Genomic DNA, 17,535 nt, shown 5'->3' with positions numbered 1-17,535 from the left:
AGATAAGGCAAGCAGACAGCTCAGCTTTCAATATAAAAGGTATTCATACTTTATAAGAAATGTGGTAAGAGCCATGTCGTCATCAACTATATAGTTAGTCTGAGAGCAGACTGGGCTGCATGAAAGCCTGTCTAAAAAAACAACCCAAAGCAATATTAATTAGCCTACTACAGTGTTTTCATATGCACAAAGATTAATATGTGCAGAGACATGAATAGGTCCCAGAAGCCTGGCAATGCATGCTGGGTAATTCCATGCACATACTATTCTAGAGGAAGATAAACCTTTAAAGCTTTAAAACACAGGTCAGTGCTTTCTCGTGATCACACCACAGTGAGGTCATGGTTTGAAGAGTTACATGGGAAGTTTTACAGGTAGCAGGGATGCCCTATATAGGTGTGCAAGCAGGAAAGGCAGGAGGCTGGCTTGTCTGATTGCATTTGCACTCAGGAAAGAGAATGAACAGGATGCTGGTCATGAGTCTATAAAGACTCATGGCCCACACTAGGTTATTCATGCACTCCAGTCAGGCTGCATATTCTTTAACTCCTATGACCTTCCTAAACCTGGCCACCAGCTGTGGACTAAGTGTTCCAACACGTGAGATGATGTGGGACATTTCACAATCAAATCATAACACTCCACTGCCGTTTACGTGTTTACGTGTTTGTTGTCTGTGCAGTTAGTTACTTAATTTACAACAGAAATTAAAGCTTTAAAAAGAGGTTTGGTGATGGAGAGTTTGCTCAGTGGTTAAGAGTCCTTGTTGCTTTATTAGAGAGTCCAGGTTTCATTTTCAGTACCCATGCGGTGGTTCACAACTGTCTGTAACTACAGCCTTAGGAAATCTAATCCCTTATTCTCACACACTTAGTCACCAGGCATGCATGGGGTGCACATACTTGCATACCTGCTGGCAAAATAACTCATATAAATGAAATGATAAAATAATTTGAATATATTTTTAAGAAAGAACACATTTTTAAAATAAGTCACTTTACTAAATCACAGCCAATATTTCCATTCTTTTACTTTACTGAACACATTTATAAGTGTTACATAAAATTTGAGAGTCTATTTTTGTGAAATCTGGAATAATTTCTGCTCCTAATGTCTGTTTATTTGTTATGCAATTGTCATGTCATCAATTATAAAAGTATCAAAAGGATCAGTTCAATAATCATGCAGAAAAACAGGCTGTACTTTCTGAGTGTGCACCACGGAAGAGTTCACAAACAATCAACAACACATGCTTTGTGATTACAAGTGTATTGTATATGTCTGAGTTTCATTTCCAGTTACTGTAATAAAATACTCTGGCAATAGCTACTTAAGGGAGAAGGGATTTATTATAGCTTACAGCTTCAGGTTACAGTTCATCATTATGGATAAATTGAAGTAGAAGAGGCTCCAGACAGCTGCTCACATTGGACCCATTTTCTATAAGCAGAGAGCAATAGGATCTCTCTCTCTCTCTCTCTCTCTCTCTCTCTCTCTCTCTCTCTCTCTCTCTCTCTCTCTGGTTTTCATTCAGTACAGGACTCAGCTCACAGAATGCAATGCCCACATTATAGTAAGACTTCCTACCATGTAGAAATTGAAGGGTACTCAGCAGCTTCATTCCTATCAGCTATTCTCTAAGGTGCTACACACATTGCGGTAGGAGAAAAGTAAGCCCCAGTCTCACTCAGCATGAACTCTGAAAGTGACAACAGTGACTGTTATGGTAGCAGCAAAAATGTAATGGAAGTAATCAGACACTTTCTGATTGGATGGAAAGCCAACTCCATGTGATGGAATCAGACACCTGACATTTTTAAAGAAGGCAAGAAGCTGTGACTAGATATGCCGTAGAACTTAGAGGGAAAACCCAATATTATTATTATGCTAAATGGACCTAGTATTAACACAACTCCTAATGACTTTACACAAATGTTTTCTTGAGGTTATTTGACAATCTCTGTCTCTTACAATCTGTCCACTCACTTTTCTGCAAGACGCCAAGCCTTGGTGGAAGTAGGTATGGTATGCATGTTCCCTATAAGGATGAACACTCTACAGTATCTTATGCTCTGCATGTTGGGCAGTTCTGTGTTAGTTACTATCAACTGTAAAGAGACACTTTTCTGATGAGAGCTGAGAGATACTCTGATCATGCGTACAGAGAAAGGGCAAAGTTTAGTATTGCCTGTACTGATGCTAAACTTCATGGAGAATGCAGATTTGAATGTGGGAAAGAGATATGAATAGATGCCACAGCTGTTCAAGAACATGCCTTACATGCCAGAACAACTCTCATAATGCGGAGAGAGTGCAAACCAGACCTTGAATCCTGTCATCATACTGTGACCCCCAGTGGAAAGGCTGAATCCAGCTTACCAGTGGAATAATACGTTCTCCTTTTAGAAAGAGAGGAAGCCAGGGTATGGAAAGGGCAAAATATTAACAGTGACAAATATTAACAGTAACAGATTTAGTGACTAGGTGACTCTACTATCAGGGCATTATCAAAGCAAAAAAATGTGGTTAGGTGAAGAGACAGGCTAGTGTGTATTGTCTCCATGAGTGTGTGTGTTTCTATGTCTGCAGTTTTGTGTGTGTATGTGTCTGTGTGTGGCATGTGTGTGTCTGTATGAGTATATGTATCTGCGTGTATGCATGTGTGTCTGTGTTTGTGTATGTGTCCATTTGTGTGCATGTGTGTATGTGTGTGTGCGTGTGTGTGTGTGTGTGCATGTGCATATATGTGGTGTGTTTTGTGTTTATATGTGTGCTCTGTTTGTACATTGTCAGGTTTATGATACCTGTTCCATGACCCATGAAGGTGAGAGGATAGCCTCAGCTGATGAAGATCACACACACACACACACACACACACACACACACACACACACACACACACAAGAGAGAGAGAGAGAGAGAGAGAGAGAGAGAGAGAGAGAAAGAGAGAGAACAATGGAAATCAATCTAAGTGATTTGGTAACTTATTTAAAAAATACCAAACAGCAACACTCAAAAAGCAAGTATAGATTTTCTTAAAATTCCTGTAGTTGGGAAAAAAAATAAAACCATTTTTTGAGATTATTGGATTTATCACCAGAAGTTGTTGATTTCTCAAGGGATTCATATCAGGTTTGTGACTTTTAAAAAAATGCTATATTATTGGGTAGTGAATTTTCTAAAAATAACACGTATTTTCTTTAAAAATTCTTTAAATAATATTTTAAGTTATTATTACTATTATTGTAAGTACTGCTTATGTTTGTGTGCAAGGCCTGCAAGTGGAGGTCAGAAGACTGTGTCTAGGAGTCTGTCTCCACTTCCACCACGTGAGCATCAGGGATCAAGCCTGAATTCTCAGACTTGACAGAAGTGTATTCCCTTGTCCACTCATCTCACTGGCCTACATTTTTTGGTTTATTTTATTTTAAAAATGAAATCTGGGATTTGTATCCGCGGGTATACTTTATCATATATTTATTTAGTTTTAAATGTTTATTTATCTAATGTATATGTGTGAGTACCTACATGTCTATATGTGCTAGACAGGTTATCTGTTTCCCACACCGAAGAGGGTGTCAGATATCTTGGGACTGGAGTTACAGTCAGTTGCCATGTGAGTTCTGGGAACCAAACCAAATTCTTCTGCAAAATCAGCAAATGTTCTTAGCTGCTGACCCATCATCTCTCCAAGCCACATAGCATTTATTTTGAAGGTAAATATACCAGTTAGTAAAGTTGCTGAAGTACAAAGAATCTGTCCCAGAACTGAGGGGAAAGTAAAGCCCAGAGGTTAGGCTACAGATTAGGAGACGTGGGGTCACTTAAACATTAGCATTTAAGGGATAGGTTACAGCTCAGGGCAAGCGTATCTGCTTTGCGTGAAGAAGACCATGACTCCATCCCTAGAAATGTCTCAAAAGAAAATGTCTAGATATGCTTGAACTGAGGAAAGAGTGACTCAAGGATGTTCTTCTGGATCAGGTCCATACCATTTCATCAAAAACAACAATTATCTCAATCAACAGGACACTGACCCAACGCCATTCAGTCAACATTATTAATGCATTTATAAAAAGGAAAATAAACAATTGACCAATTCTTGGGAAACTAATGAATTTGTTGACAACATTTCATTTCAAAATAACAGCAATTCAATTGCTAGCCAAATGGCAGAGTGTAATTTAGCCATCTTGGTATTTTAGGATTTGGGGGAAAGTTTGGGAAATTTGATTCAACTTTTATACTGCCTTTACAGTTTTCTTATCCCTTGAAAGACTGAATACTTTTGGTAGGTGTCAAGTTCTTAGAACTATTTTTTAAATTATGCGTGGACATGTGTTTTAATTTTAACACCTTCCTGGTTGTTATATTTATAAATATAATCCCATCATTACATCACTACTCTTTTCTATAATGTGTAACTTTTTCTGATTAACATTAATAACAGTTCAGCCATGCTCCCCCTACATAACTGCTATTCTACTGAGATGATAACTCAGAGTTCTTCTTTTGGGTGGAACGGCTGAAGTTTATTTGTTAGAAAAAGATCTCTATTTATAAAATAGTAAAATGGAAATACAAATTTACTTTATAAAGTTATTAAAGTTAAAAATACAACCTTATGTGACTGCAGCCACCTTACCATATGCTTTTGATTGTAGATAAAATATTTGTGAAGTTTCCAGAGACTTAAATTTTGAAGTGCTAACCTATTTCTGAACCAAAGAATGGTTTCACAACAAAATGGAAATAAAAAACATTATTTACTTGGCTTTTCTGGAATATCCAATGTTGTCAGCATTAACTGTGTGTTTGCTACACTCCATGTGTTAATACAGTTGATCTACAGAAGTTAATGTATATAAATAAAGTCTTACAAAAAAGACCATGGCCCTAAGTCATGATCTCAAGGGCAAATATTATTTATTTTACTTCCTGAGCTTGCAATTGTGTTTCTGGAAAACGATTAATTTCTTAGGGTTTGATGAGATTCAATCAGATGATATGTGTACTTGGAATAAGACCAATGGCAACAGTGGAATAGTGATTATGATGTCAGAGCTAACTGAGCCAGGCTTCGTGTCAGAGTCCCATAGAACAAGTGCCCAAGAAACAGAGAGAGCGACATTGGTTGAAGCCAGGAATTGGAGTCAGGCTTGATGAAATGGATGAATAAGATAGAAAAGAAAGCTAAGTAAGCTTACTAATAATTATCACTATTATTTTTCTCACAGCTGGCAGCTTCATTTTGGAGGGCTCTGACAAGCTCTAAGATGTATGGTTTGACAGAGGAAGATGGTTCCTGGGGCTGTGTCCTTGAGGAGAAGATCTATCATTCCAGGACTTTCCTCACTTCTCTTTCTTGCCCCATTTCTTGTTGCCAATCAGAAGAAGATAGTCTCTGGTAAATGTCCCTACTGTCATGATGATCTGCTCAACAAAGAACCAGTGCAGGCCAAGCCAGCGACTAGAGTTTGTGCCCTCTGAAATAAAAAAACTAAAGTAACTCTTTCCTCTCTTAGGTATTATGGTCAAAACTACAAATATGTCCACAAGGCTTTGGGTAATTAATCCTGGGCTTCAAATTTGGTAGTCTGAAAGAGAGATTGGGACAAAGGTCAAAACCCTAGATCTTTTTATTTACTTTTATTAGATATTTTCTTTATTTACATTTCAAATGCTATCCCGGAAGTTCCCTGTACCCTCCCCTGCACCCTGCTCCCCTACCCACCCACTCCCACTTCTTGGCCCTGGCATTCCCCTGTACTGGGGCATATAAAATTTGCAAGACCAAGGGGCCTTTCTTCCCAATGATGGCTGACTAGGCCATCTTCAGCTATATATGCAGCTAGAGACATGAGCTCTGGGGGTACTGGTTAGTTCATGTTGTTGTTCCACCTATCGGGTTGCAGACCCCTTCAGCTCTTTGGGTACTTTCTCTAGCTCCTCTATCCCAGTGCCTGGTAAATAACAGAAGTGGATGCTCACAGTTATCTATTGGATGGAACCCAGCACCCCCAGTGGAGGAGCTAAAGCCCTAGATCTTAAGATAGGGAATTCATTACAGACTCTCCTATCACGAGCTAGGTCATCAAGAAGATACAGACTGTTTGACTCCACTTTCCACTATGAAGAAACTGCATGGTTTACAAATATGGAAGTTAGTTTCACTGCTACTAGATGTAGAAGGTAAAAATTCTAAGCTTGCTACACTGGTATCTACATGGAGTCTGTTGAGAGCCGAATGCTGTTTTAATTCATGATAGAAAGCAGGTGGCAAGGGCACACTGCAAAGGGGGCATGTTTGAAGAACAGACTTGCTTTTTAATGCTAACTCTTTTTTTAATGTAATATTTTCTTTATTTACATTTCTTCTCCCCCACATTTTTATTAGATATTTTCTTCATTTACATTTCACATGCTATCCCAAAAGTTCCCTATTACCCCCCCTTGCCCTGCTCCTCTACCCACCCACTCCCACTTCTTGGCCCTGGCCTTCCCCTGTACTGGGGCATATAAAGTTTGCTAGACCTTACATTTCTAACTTTATCCCATTTCCTGGTTCCCTGACACCTGAAATCTCCTATCCCATCCCTTCCTCCTGCTTCTATGAGGGTGTTCCCCAACCCACCCACAAATCTACACCCACCTCCCTGCCCTGGCATTCCCCTACACTGGGGCATCTAGCCTTTACAGGACCAAGGGCCTCTCCACCGATTGATGCCCAACAAGACCATCGACTGCTACATATGCTTCTGGAGTCATGGGTCCCTCCATGTGTATTCTTTGGTTGGTGGTTTAGTTCCTGGAAGCTCTGGGGGGTCTTCTTGGCTGATATTGTTGTTCTTCCAATGGGGTTACAAATTTCTTCAGCTCCTTTGGTCCTTTCTCTAACTCCGCCAATGAGGACCCCATGCTCTGTCCAATGGTTGGCTTTGAGCATGCACCTCTGTATTCGTCAGGCTCTGACAGAGCCACTCAGAAGACAGCTATATCAGGCTCCTGTCAGCAAGCACTTATTGGCATCCACAATAGTGTCTGGGTTTGGTGACTGTATATAGGATGGATACCAAGGTAGGGCAGTCTCTGGATGGCCTTTTCAGTCTCTGCTTCATACTTTCTGTATTTCCTCATATAAAACCAGATACACTGAAAGTAATAGAAGAGAAAGTGGGGAAGAGCCCCAAACACACCGGCACAGGGGGAAATTTCCTGAACAGAACACCCATGGCTTATGCTCTAAGATAAAGAATTAACAAATGGGGCCTCATAAAATTGCAAAACTTCTGTAAGGCAAAAGATACTGTCAACAGGACAAAATGGCAATCAACAGATTGGGAAAAGATTTTTACCAATCCTAAACCCAATAGAGGCCTAATATTCAATATATACAAAGAACTCAAGAAGTTAGACTCTATAGAATCAAATAATCCTACTAAAAAATGGGGAACAGAGCTAAACAGAGAAATCTCAACTGAGGAAACTTGAATGACAAAAAAGCACCTAAAGAAATGTTTAACATCCTTAGTCATCAGGGAAATGCAAATCCAAACAACCCTAAGATTCCACCTCACACCAGTCAGAATGGCTAAGATCAAAAACTCAGGCTACAGCAGATGCTGGTGAAGATGTGGGAAAGAGGAACACTCTTCCATTGTTGGTAGGATTGCAAGCTGGTACAACCACGCTGCAAATCAATCTGGCGGTTACTCAGAAAATTGGACATAGTACTACCAGAGGACCCAGCTATACCACTCCTGGGCATATACCCAGAAGATGCTCCAAAATGTAATAAGGACACTTGCTCCACTATGTTCATAATAGCCTTATTTATAATAGCCAGAAGCTGGAAACAACCCAGATGTCCCTCAACAGAGGAATGGATACAGAAAATATAGATTTACATAATGCAGTACTTGTCAGCTATTAAAACAATGACTTCATGAAATTCTTAGGCAAATGGATGGCACTAGAAAATATCCTGAGTGAGGTAACCGAATCACCAAAGAGCACACATGGTATACACTCACTGATAAGTGGATATTGGCCCAATAGCTCAGAATACCAAAGATACAATTCACAGACCACATGAAGCTCAAGAAGAAGGAAAACCAAAGTGTAGATGCTTCGGTTATTTTTAGAAGGGGGAACAAAGTACTCTAGAGGAAATATGCAGATTTGCTTTGAACATCCTGCTAATGCAGTATTACTGGAATATAACTCAAACCCCACAAAATGACCTTAAATACCTCTTAAGAGTGGAGCCCTTGTCACTACTACAATTTCCTGTTATTTGAAGAAACTGTGACTGACATTGTCCCACAAAAGAAAGCCGAATCTCTCTGAACATAACTACATCTTGTTCTGAAAAAAAAAAAAAAAAAAAAACACCTTCATGAATTTTCACATATCAGTGAGTGTGTTCCCCTAAAGCCCTTGATTACAAAACTAACCCAAATGCCATGAGCAAGGACCAGCAGGTCAGGAAGAAGAAACAAGAAATATCAATCGTCACAGGTTGCTAACTGATTCTAGACACCAGTATGTAGCTGGCCATTCTCTGATAGAAATAAAAGGCATAAGAGAATCTTTTTTTTTTTTTTTTAGAAAAATCTAAGAATCAAACAAAACCAACAAAAATTGTAAAGCATCAAGGGGTGTGGTTAAATAGCATAGTTGTTTTAGAAAACAAAATTTGGAAATGAGCAAAAAAATATCAAAATCCCCAGATGATGGATAATAAAATATAAATCATGAAGCAAGCATCTCATTAAAGGCATAGTGTTGCAGAGTTGACAGTGGAATAAAGTTCTAACTACACACTGCTAATGGAAAGCACAGCTGGACTGGAACCAGAGGACAGAGGACACAGCAGTCTCCATGGGAGAGAAGAAAGACGAAAGCTGATTGTGGAAGGAAACGAAGGCAACTATTTTTATCAGAAAGAGTACACTCTAAACACGGTGGTTTGCTCACCACTTCTGTCTGGATTTTTTTTTTATTATTGCAACAAAATGGAAGAGCCAGCCTTCTGATGCCCTGCCCATGTGTTTATCTTTCTCTTGGTGCATGCAAACCTGGACAGTAAACATGACAGAAAGAGAACCAGGGCTTTATGAGAGTCAAGAGCAAACTGATAGCAGTGATCACTGAACACTTACTGAACTTTCTCCACAAAAACAGATGGCCTTTCATCGTCAGAGACAGAAAGAAAAACACTATCAACCACATATTGAAAGTTAATGAGAAAGCAGGCCCTGTGACTTGTGCAGAAAACGTGTCTTTAATGAAAAATAATTTATAAAATTGTGCCAAGTAACTGAGTAGCTATAATGATGACCTGCCTGCCTGCCTGCCTGCCTGTCTGTCCGTCTGCCTGCCTGCCTCTCATAAACAAGGACTGGTATAAGTAGGTTCTTTGTACTTCCTCAGAAGACATTTGAGTCTGTTTAAATGTTATTTAGCATAATCTCACAGAATCATCTGCTCTGTTCTGTTTATTTTGGCTCTGATACTGCCCCAGATGTTCACGATTACAGGGTGAAGACACTTGAGCTGTGCACTCCATGGCTCAAGGTGGAGTGCCGAAGTAACACAGGAAGTGAAGGACCCGAGTAAACTTGACGTGGGCTAGCAAACATGCATTAGCAACTTGTAAGGACCTGATTCCTTTCAAAACACGGAGGCAAATTCACTTAACCCAGGCTAAGCTGTTGAGATAACTGAGCAATTGTTAATGGAAGGGGGAGGGGACTGTACAAGGACGAAATGGCCTTCAAAGAGATGTTTTGCAGGATCTGGGAAAGATAAACTACCCAGCTGCCCCCTTATCACTTTCCCAGGCCAGTGTACCTTCATTTCCACCTGCAGAACTTGGACCTGGAGGCTATGTTCTGTCTTCACATGGGAATTCTGCATGGCCTTGTCAGCCCTGAGAGCAGGGAGATAAACAGCCTAGAGTTCTCAGGAATGGCCATGTTGTTGAAATTCTATAAATGAACCATGTGGCTAATAATTAAACTCTCAAGTCTAGTCTAGCAAGTCAACAATGATGCTACCAGCTGCTAGAGCTAATTCCCACGCAGTTGCAGAACCTGCGACGTTTGGTTTAATATTTTCTTTATTCTGTCTACTAACTTTATCAGTTTTTACCCTGTGTGACTGAAAAAAGTCTACATACAGAGCAGACAAACAGTGATATGCAAAAGTAACTCCTTATGCATAAGGCTGCCTTTAACGAACACACTTAGCCATTGTTTATCAATTCACATTAATAATAAAATTTGCTTAGCTTTGCTAAAATTTGGTTCACTTCTTCAGTCTATTTACATTTTCTTTTGCCTAATTTTAGTAGCATATATCTCTCCCCCCTTTATTTTGAACATTATCTCTTTAGTCCCCAAAGAACATGAATTAACTTTGATGAACTCTGAGACCCTTTATTCTGTTTAAGACTCTTTTCTCTGGATATCAACCAAATATCTTACAAAAAGCATACTGAGATTTAAGGACAACTTACATCCTATTTGAATACAGCCCACAACCGATAATCTCCAAACAACAGTGCCTTTGCATTAAGGATTGATTTTTTTCCAGAGCAAGACTGGTCACAGCATTTATCATATAGACCTTTCATTTAATAAAGTTTACAAGATAAGGCAACCCCTGTTGCTATGGGCTCCAAGCCAGGACATAATTTATTGTTATATGGACTGAATCATTACTGTGGTTTACATGTAAATTGATTCATTCTTTGGATCCAAAAACATGTTCCATGTCATGAAAAACTCATTTTCTTTTATGGTTTAATAGGTCGAAATCACTTACAACACTTGCTCTATATATTTGGTGGCCATTTGGCATGTTTGTCTTACATTTTTCATTGTGTAGTCTTCTCTCATAAGTTATAATTAGGTTTAACTTATTTTCTTTGAAGTGCCATTTCAGAAAGGCTGGTTACTCCTGAGTTCATGATACTAGTTCCTTACTACATAAAAGGTATATTCATGTTTTATAATAATGAAACATTTTAAAGCTTAAATGTCCTGGGACAAAGGGTGTAACTCCCTGGTAGCAGTCTTGGCCAGTATGTACAAGGACTTGGGTTTAGTGCCCAGAACCATAAATAAACAGATAAATAAATAACAGCAACTATTAGAAATTTAAATGTGGTTTGCATTGAATAGTGTTAATGTCTGACCTGTTTGTTTCACTCTGGTTTATATATACTTTCATATATAAAACTTGGTGTCTAATATTCATACATAACAAACATAATTGTGTGCTTATCAGTGTAAGTAGGTGTGAATTACCATGAATTTCAGTAATAGGCACTTCAAATGTCTAGGTGGAGGCATTTTGATAATAAGATTATTATATAGAATTCCACTTGCTGGTATATTAATTTTTCCATGTTTAAGTCAGGAAGCAAAATATGGAGAGATGGTTAGACTAGATAGAGATTTGAATTTCCAGTGTATTTCTTCCTCATGACATCTTAAGATTTTAAAAATCAACCCGATTTTCATATTAGTTCATCTAGTGTTGTAGGTGCTCATGTCAGGGACAGAGATGAAAGGCATAAGCCTTGCTGGTTGGCTATCTCACAGTTGGTTGGCTATCTCATAGCTGGATGGCTGTCTCATAGCTGGTTGTCTATGCCCCTTTACATTGACCATACACAGTGGGGGTGGGGAGCATAACTTAAGATCTATGAGAACAGAAGTTCTTGCCTTTCTTATTTACTAATGATTTTGAACTGAGCATATGGTCACAGTATTGTTAAATGATAAAATACATACTCCATTAGTATACTATAGTCCATGACATTTTTATAATAATTATATCCCAAACATTAATAACTTCATTCATAAGGACCACAAGGATGGTGTCCATAAGGGAAGCTATGTTTGGGATTTTGTTTCTGGTATCTGCATTTAAAAAACCACCCCAACCTGTATTTTAAACATCTCATATGATGGTCTGCTTTGGATATAGTAACATCTAAATCCAGAGAAAATTTTCTACTTGGTGGTTATTTACAAATACAGCGAGTAAAACTATACCCCTCTTTTTCAGAAGTCAACACAAAGTTGTAGACGTGAGAATCGGTCATGCAAAACAGCACATCTGCATAGCATGCTAAATAAAAGAGGCTCCAGAGATGCAAAGTCTGAACCTGGAATTTGTCAGGTTGTCCACAGCACATTACTGCTCAAAAAGAAAACATTCCAGAAGACAGTTTTGCTGTGCATGCCTATAACAAGAACAGAGTCAATATGGGAGGCAGAACAGATAAATGAAATCCCCTCCCCCATCTCTGCTTCACCATGGTACTTTCATTTCTGGGAAAGTGAATAGTCCAACACACTGTAGGGAAAATCAAAATCATAACACATCATTGTATAGTGGAAAACTCATGACAATGAGAAGACCAACCCTAGATTTGCAACAGGAGGGTAGTACCATGTATGAGAGCCATAGTATAGACCATGAAGAAGCAGCTACAGTTTTGAAAGAATTAGTTTAACAAATAGAATTTGCTGGAGTAGAATTATGCAAAAAACATATTACAACTAATGCATAGTGTCTGATGGTAAAGTAGAAAATATAATTTCATTTAAAAAGCATTTTTGGGGGGTATGGCTAACCTTTTCCAAAACACCATAAAAACAGCCTGTGGTTTTTCTTTATGAAACAATAAAAAAGTAAATTTAGAACATGCATGAGTCCTGATAACTGGTGACATGGCAGTGTTCACACACATCCACTGATGTATGAACATAGCATTCTCTTTCCTCTGTATTCATTATTGATTTTGACTTTTAAAGCTCACTCCATGATTTAGTGTTCCACATGTTTACAAATGGGAGATTTGGTGACACCCCACCACCTAACATCCTTGAACCTTCACAGACATCACTGCACAGCCCTTCCTGATTATCTCCACAAACATAACAATTCCTGGTCATTACCCTCACACCGACCATTCCTGGCCATCACTCCCACACCAACCATTCTCCATCATCTCCCCTATAGGAGCCATTTCTGGTCATCACTCCCACACCATCCATTCCTGGTCACCACCTACTTTAAAGGATTTGAGTCTGATTTTGACCTAAGTATGGCCTTGCCTTACATATAAATTTCAACATTTTTAGCTATTTTGCTTTCTTTGAAGATAATCTATGGTGTTTGCATTACTAGCTGATGGGACTTGAGAAAGGTTTTAAAGTACATGAAATTCCATTCACTTAGAAAATTTCAAGTTAATTGTTTCTATATCAAATTACTCCTAAAGACATAAGAACAAATCATTGCTAATTAGGAAATTTTCCTTAAGTTATTAGACCTGTATTTTTAAAATTAGATGGAAGAGAATCCATTCTTCTAGTTGGCTTCAGAGCACAGGTTGGGATCTAGACAAAAAATAATATCGATTGTAATGTTAACAAATTCAGTAGTAGTTTGAATTCAACAGAAGCGTAACTTTACTAATGTAAAACCATTTAGTAACCATAGCAATATATATGTTGTCTTTGAAATAAGTAACGCCTACAGTCTTTTGTTCAAAACATGCTATATTAGTAGATTTCCTAAAAACTTGGAAAGTATGGTAATCACATTCTCATTTATTTGTTTTGTCATACTTCTAATAAGCTATTGGATGCCTTGAAAAGGTAGAGCACTTTTTATACTTCCTCAAAGCCAAAGTCCACTTTGTGTGTTGTCCTTTTTACCCGGATTGGTCTTTAATGATACAGTCATCAATAAAGTTAATGAGTTTACATTTCATAAATCATTAATTAATTTAATTTAGATTATTATCCCTGATTGGGACTGAAGAATACCATATGTCGCTTAAGATGGAGATAAACAAAGTAACTTGAAACTAGGGGAAGTCGTTTTGGGGAAGCTTTTGACCCCAAACACAAATGGAAAGAGATAAATCCTTGGCTTTGGTTTAAGTAGTGTGGCGCCTAAACAGCATGATGAATGTGCTGACATTTACAGAGGCCATAGTTAGAGCCAAGATATCTTAATGCACTCTCTGGCATCTCAGAACACACAAACTCTATATGAAGAACTCCTCGGTTTATGGTGTAACGCACTCACCCATGCAAGCCATAGCTCTTTCTTATAACATCTGGAGAGATGTACACTTTTGTTCTCATCATTTGTCAGTGTCATCTCCCCCTGCCAGCTTTCTTACGTGCATTCTGATCATTTGTCTGCTACATCATCCTGTCAGTTCTCTTAGATGCATTCTTCTTACTCATACCTTCTGGTTCCCATTTGCAATAGAAGAACAAAGATGTTTAGACCCAATTTTATGCTCATAATGAGGGTTTCTAAGCAAAAGTAACTGGCTTCCTTCCTTCCATGACACTGAATATATCTTTTCACTCGTACGTTTATTTTCAGAGAAAATGGGTTGAGAACACGGACAGAATAGGTATATTAATTTCTTCTTAAGGTTGAATTTGATGATATCTATTACACAGAAATATTCCCTTACAGGAACACTGTTTAGAGAATAAAAATTGCGGGCTGGCGAGATGATATAACAGGAAAAGATGCTTTCTACCAGCGCTGAGATAATATTTCCGGAAGCCCATATGGAGAAGTAGAGATCTGACTCCTATGTTGTGAAACTAGCCTGGGTCTTGCTCTCGGTTGTGGTCGCTAGAACCAGTGATGTTCCACCAAGAAAAAAAAGTGCGATATTCCTTTTCCAAATAGGCATGGATTGCAAATAGATTCTTGGTTAGAGGTGGAATTCTATGTCTACTTTCAGTGATGAGATTTTGTCTGTTTTGACCCTTGAAGGTCTTCCGTGTTGTACCATAGTCTCTATGGGTTTGTATGTGTAACAGACCCATTATGTCTACATGATGTTGTTTTCTTGGAGTAGCTACCAACTCTGCCTTTAAAAAAATTATTTTCTCCAACTTTTTTATATCTGTCTTATTCGCACGTAAAAGAGATGGCAATTGTTTAAATTGTTTAATACTCAAGTGTTTTTCAATAGGATTTAATCTAACTTTTTGTCAAATTTAAATGTGCATATGCAAAGTAGTTAAGGGATATAATTAAAATATCAGCTATAAATGAAACAAGACCATTGGGGAAAATAATTGTCCATTGCTATAGCACTATCATCATGGGTAGTGGGTGTCAGCACTCCAGAATTACAGTAGGAAGTGGAGGGCAAGCACAGCTCAAACAGCTGTATTCAGAAACCTTAGTGAACTGGAGACATATCTAGAATAAAATAAAAATGCCACTAATTCCTTTCTCATAGATATTTTATATTATAAATGGTTAGGTTTGATCAATAGATACATTTATTCTGTCAGGTAGTGAGTTTAAGGTCCCTATGGTACTTAAATCTCAAGACAACTGGATGCTCTTGAGAATTATGGCTTATTGTCTGATCAAATAATACTGGAAGATTTCTTTTAACAATTTTCCCAGGTTGAGAACAAAGTTCTTGAGTATAGAATCTAGTTAGAGGCAATGCCTCTAAATCAGTAAATTTCTCAAGAATCCCTCAGTTTCTGAATTAAGTTATTATACTTATATACAAATATAAACTGTTTTTCTTACCATTACAATCTTATATTGACATCACTATACAATTGTATTCAAATTCTTTATTGTATCAGGAGAGAAGGACTAAATTTCCATCTATCCTAATTTTCAAAACCGCCAATGTTCACTTCAGAAATTTACAGAGATTGAGCACAGGGTCCTCAATGAAGGAGCTAGAGAAAGTACCCATGGAGCTGAAGGAGTTTCCAGTCCGCAGAACTCAAAAAGGTCAGCAAGCTGAAGGGGCCAAGTGAGGATGCCTCAGTCTTACTCTGGAGGGAGAAGAAAGAAATCACATGTGGGGAGGAAGGGAGCAACCAGGAAGGGAAAGTGGATGGGGAAAGGGGGGAGGGAGAGGGGAACCTGATTTGGTATTGGGTGAGGGAAAATTACTGAAGCCCAGAGGGCCAGCAGAAAGAATGGAAACATGCAATCTTGGAAAGTAGGAGGATGGAGGGACCCTGCAGAATGCACCAGAGACTTGGGAGGTGAGTGTCTCTCTGGACTCAAAGGGAGGGACCTTAGATGAAATGCCCAAGAGTAGGGAGAGGGAACTTAGAGAGACCACCTCCAGCAGGAAGACAGGGCATCAAATGAGGGAGGAGGGGCATCCCACAGGCACAACTCTGACCCAAAATTGTTCCTGTCTGAAAGAATTACAGGGATGGAAATGGAGAGGAGCCTGAGGAAAAGAATGTCCAGCCACAGGCCTAAAGTGGGATCTAGCTCAAGGGGAGGTCCCAAGGCCTGACACTATTATTGAGGCTATGTATGGAACACTCACAAAACGGAACCTAGCATGACAGCACTCCTGAAGACCCAACAAGCAGCTGAAAGAGATTCAGGCATTTGCACCCAACCAATGGACAGGAGCTGCTGACCCATGTTGTTGGATTAGGGAAAGGCTGAAAAAGCTGAGGAGGAGGTCAACCCTCTAGGAGGATCAGGTCTCAATTGATCTGGACCCTGAGATCCCTCAAACACTGGGCCACCAAACAGGCAGCATACATCAGCTGATATGAGCCTCCCAACACACATAAGCAGAGGACTGCTGGGCTATATTCATTCAGAGATAATGCACCTGACCTTCAATAATCTGGATGCCTCTGGAGTTTAGAGGTCAGGTGGAGTAGGGGTGGAGACATCCTCGTGGAGTCAGTGGGCTGGAGAGGAGGTATGGGATATGGGACAGTCAGAGGGTGGATGGGGCAGGGAATAAAATATGGAGTGAAAATAAATAAAGGAAATTTACATTTGGATAAAAAAGAGTAAAGTCAACAACTAAAGGATTACTTATAATCCCATTTAGTTATAATTATCTCAATTCAATTTAGTCTTTCATTTGTGTGTATATATATATATACATATACCTCTCTATACATATATTTAGTGCACGTTTGTCTTAATAGGATAGTTTGGTTAAATTATGAATATTTTGGTGATGTATGAGCAATCATTCTAGGATCATCATTTCATATCTCTAGCTTTAGATTCTGACTAAGGGAGATACATTTCAATGCCTTTTATCTATGAGATCTTGGCAGGTACAACATTTCCTAATGTCTCACTCAGCCTACCATCCTGGAGAGTGCTAGAATAATAATAGTGAATCTCTTTCATCGATAAACAGAGATCACCTATGAGAGAAGTTGTGTTCAAGAAACATTGATTTTTGATGGCAGCTTGTGATAGCATCAAATGTAACATACCTTACTATAACAATAGGCTGTTTCCAATAGAATTCTTAGAGGAAATATATAAATGCTCATATATTTTCAAAAGTCTAGAACCCTTCTACAATTGTTGCTATACTTCTCTATATAAAGAAATTAAATCATGAAGAGACAACTTCCCAGTAAAGAATGAAGGTAACAATCAACTTAGTACAAAAATTAAAATTGTTTATGAAAAAGTTTACACTCTATATGTGCTCAAATG

General features: G+C 38.6%; 1 long non-coding RNA gene across 1 annotated transcript in view; it reads right to left on the bottom strand.

Annotated features, from left to right (window-relative positions):
• LOC115029547 overlaps positions 1–9,933 on the bottom strand; it is a 54,921-nt gene extending 44,988 nt beyond the window's left edge. The window contains exon 1 of the long non-coding RNA XR_003835108.1: positions 9,856–9,933. This is a non-coding gene — a long non-coding RNA (uncharacterized LOC115029547). The remainder of the gene's footprint in view (positions 1–9,855) is intronic.
• Positions 9,934–17,535: the final 7,602 nt, after the last annotated feature.

This window comes from Mus caroli, chromosome 16, assembly GCF_900094665.2.
Source record: "Mus caroli chromosome 16, CAROLI_EIJ_v1.1, whole genome shotgun sequence".
NCBI lineage: Eukaryota > Metazoa > Chordata > Mammalia > Rodentia > Muridae > Mus > Mus caroli.
Note: the sequence above shows the minus strand (reverse complement) of the source record. Positions and strands in the feature narration are given on the sequence as shown.